The sequence below is a fragment of the Melanotaenia boesemani genome, chromosome 2 (genome assembly GCF_017639745.1).
Source record: "Melanotaenia boesemani isolate fMelBoe1 chromosome 2, fMelBoe1.pri, whole genome shotgun sequence".
NCBI lineage: Eukaryota > Metazoa > Chordata > Actinopteri > Atheriniformes > Melanotaeniidae > Melanotaenia > Melanotaenia boesemani.
The window spans coordinates 10,490,341-10,494,174 of NC_055683.1; the positions used below are offsets into that span (position 1 = coordinate 10,490,341).

Below are 3,834 nucleotides of genomic sequence, written 5' to 3' on the forward strand. Positions count from 1 at the left end.
CGTCGGATTCACCCGGCAATTTCTCACTGCAGATGGTACATTTTAGACGCGGGCAGGTGTGAGGACGCGCTCCATCCCCTACAGAAACGGTGTACAGCGTCTTGCATTTTAGACAGTGCTTTATCGCCGAACAAATACTGACCTGAGGAGTTTGAGCCGAGGAACTGACTCTAGACTCTTTATGTCTTGTTAAAGAGGGAGAGTTTCGGCACGTTCGGTTACAGTCGCCGCACAGGGGTTTGGAATGTTCACCGAAGGCGGGCCTTCTGTCCTTGCGCCGCATCCAACAGATCTGCAGGTAGGTTCAATTTGTGTTAAACACACACACACACACACACACATCATCATCATCATCACGGAATTGCATTATATCAAAATGTTTTTTTTTCTCGGTTGAACCGCATACCAAAGTCTCGCTGAGTGAAATGCAGGTCCTCAAATTCTTCCGCAGTGACTAGAAGAAAAAGATATTTTTAATTAAAAAAAAATATATTTTTTTTTTATTTAGAAAAAAATATATTTTATTTTAATAAAAATATTTATTTTTATTTAAAAAAAACAAAGATTTTTTTTTTTATTTTAGATAATTTAGGAGCATGCAATAGGAAAAAAAACTAATAATAAAGGGACTTACCTCTAACGATAAAGTTTTCACCCGGTTGTGAGGGCGGTTGCGGATGAATTTTCTGCCCACTGCTGATGATCCACGGTGTGTCAATACTGCGGCAGCAGGATTTTAAACAGAATTTAGTATTTCTTTTTTTTTTTTTTTTTTTTTTTATAAAAAATAATAAATAAAAAAAAAAAAAAAAAAAAAAAAGAATTTAGTATTTCTGCAGAAAAAACCGAGTCGACGAGAGGGGTAAAATTAAGCCCTACCACATTCCATGTTTTCAGGGGGGTGATGCGCCTCCGGTCTGGTTTTAAAAACCAGGACGCTGCTAGGCGTATGTATAATATAGAAACGCCTATCTTTACATTTGACATTAAGATTTTGCGTTTAAATAATGCCAAAAGTAAGAAGAACGATTAGTTATGACTCCTAGAGCAGGACTCCCCTGGACATCTGTTTTTTGCATCACCAGCGATCTTGACCATTCTTTTGATTTTTTTTTTTAGGCCTATGATATATATGAAAAAGGTCGGCTCACTCTCACCACGGTCAACAAGTAGCCTGAGTTTAATTACCACTCTCATGCTATCTAGTCTGCTTCACATCCTCCATCTTTTTGTGACAGAAAGTTCTCCTCTCCCCCCAACTCCAACTTTCTTGTGACAGAAAGTTTTTCTGGGCTTACAAGGGATGATATATTAAGGTTTTCATTTTTTTTAAACTGAGCGCCTTCTCCGGCACGTATGAGCTCTCTCGCACGCTGAAAGGGAGGGAGGGACATCCACCGCCCTTCTATCTCTCCATTTGTGAGTCTTTCACCAGAGCTCCTACATTTTTGACAATAACCGTGATTTTTTTCAGAAATAGCTTTGCTTTTGCAGAAATAACTCTGCTTAATTCTTTTTTTTTTTCTTATTTTTTAGTGGTTTTTCAGATGCAGCAGTAACGGATGGGGGAAAAACAAAAAGCTTGGCAGGAAAGGTAAAAGTTTTTTAAAGCATAAAATAGTTCTGCTTTGTAGAAATAACTCTGCTTTTGCAGAAAATAATTCTTTTTTAATCTTTTTTCTTATTTTGACTGTTTTTCAGACCCAGCAGCATCCTGATGGGGGAAGGAGCGCAATGTTAAGGTAAAGTCTTTTTCCTCTTAACCCAGCTTTGACCTCAGCTCCTTTTTTTTTTTAAAATAACTGTCAGAATAGCAGAAGTACCTCTGCTTTATTCTTCTCTTCTTATTTTGACAGTTTTTTCCAGGCATATGCCCCCAACACGCCCTCGCTATAGCACTAAGATTTAACTTTTAAATAATGCCAAAATGTAAAAACAGGGATAAGCTTTGTTGTTGCTGTAGGTATTTACGGCTCCTAGAGCCAAGGGTCTGCAAGGGCCTCCAAGGGTCTGAGGAAAACGCAGCGCCGCATGATACAATTTATGCGGTAGGGGCAAAGGGCAGTTCACTCTCACCACAGCCAACACGCAGCCCCCCTCATGATAGCTAGTCTGTTTTCACATAACTTTTTTAAAAATGCACACCTCTCAGGCACAACACTGTATGAGCTCACTCGCACACTGAAAGGGAGGGAGGAACATTCACCACCCTTCTCTCTCTCTCAGTTTACCAGTCTGCTCCGCGCAGTCTTTTCAGTGAATCCAACACTTTGTGTGTGTGTTTGAATGTTTTTTTTTTGTTGTATGTTTTTTTTAAAAAAGCATACCTTGCTCTCTCTCTCTCTCTGTCTCTCCCTCCGTGCTCTTTTACCACAACTCCTTTTAAGAAAATAACTGTGATTTTGCAAAAATACCTCTGCTTTATTCTTTCTTCTTATTTTTGACTGTTTTTCAGACGCAGCAGCATCCGAAGTGTGTGGGGGGGGGGGGAGGGAAGGAGCACAATGTTAAGGTAACACTACCTTCTTTTTCTCTCTCTCTCTCTGTCTCTCCCTCGTGCTCTTTTACCACAACTCCTTTTTAGAAAATAACTGTGGTTTTTGCAACAATACCTCTGCTTTATTCTTCTCTTCTTATTCTAAAAAAAATTCTAAAAACCTGTCAAAACCCTTTGATGAACAACCGGTCATAAATCATGTCAACCATAGGGGTCATAAATCACTTTGGACATAAAGTGGGGTCTATCTTTTCACATTTTACAAGGTCCAGTCTTGCTGCTTATAATACTATCAAAAATATCATAAACAAGTTACGTTGAGGTGACTAAGGTAATCTTCGATAGCTAATCAAGTTTGAACAATGGTGTGTGTTTAGCTAACGATACCTGATATAGTTCATGTCATTTCCACAGTTTAAACCTGTTCACAACGTGAAGAATCAACAATAAAGAGATACGATGAGGCTTAATAAAACTCAACCGTGGCTCACTTTCACATCAAGAAGCTGCTCACACACGTTGTATCTAGCATGTGGTCGTCCTCTGTCTTTATTTCTTTTACTTTATTCGCATTTCTACTTTATTCTCTATATTTCTACTTTATTCTCCACATTTCTACTTTATTCTCCACATTTCTACTTTATTCTCCACATTTTTACTTTATTGTCCACATTTCTACTTTATTCTCTACATTTCTACTTTATTCTCCACATTTCTAATTTATTCACATTTCTATTTTATTCTCTAAAGTTCTACTTTTATTCTCCACATTTCTAATTTATTCTCCTCATTTCTACTTTATTCTCCACATATCTACTTTATTCTTCACATTTTTACTTTATTGTCCACATTTCTACTTTATTCGCTACATTTCTACTTTATTCTCCACATTTCTACTTTATTGTCCACATTTCTACTTTATTCTCTACATTTCTACTTTATTCTCCACATTTCTACTTTATTCACATTTCTATTTTATTCTCTAAAGTTCTACTTTATTCTCCACATTTCTACTTTATTCTCCTCATTTCTACTTTATTCTCTAGATTTCTACTTTAATTCTCCACACTTCTACTTTATTCACATTTCTATTTTATTCTCTAAATTTCTATTTTATTCTCCACATTTCTACCATATTCCCCACATTTCTACTGCAATCTCAACATTTATACTTTATTCTCCACACTTCTACTTTATTCTCCACATTTCTACTTTGTTCCCCACATTTCTACTTTATTCTCTAAATTTCTACTTTAGTTCTCCACACTTCTACTTTATTCACATTTCTACTATATTCTCTAAATTTCTATTTCATTCTCCATATTTCTAGATTATTC

At 36.6% G+C, this 3,834-nt stretch overlaps 1 long non-coding RNA gene across 1 annotated transcript; it reads left to right on the forward strand.

Annotated features, from left to right (window-relative positions):
* The first annotated feature begins 268 nt into the window (after positions 1-268).
* On the forward strand, positions 269-2,475 carry LOC121655769. Its single transcript, XR_006013297.1, has 4 exons — positions 269-298; positions 1,537-1,594; positions 1,702-1,742; positions 2,456-2,475. It is a non-coding gene; the product is annotated as an uncharacterized LOC121655769 (long non-coding RNA).
* Positions 2,476-3,834: the final 1,359 nt, after the last annotated feature.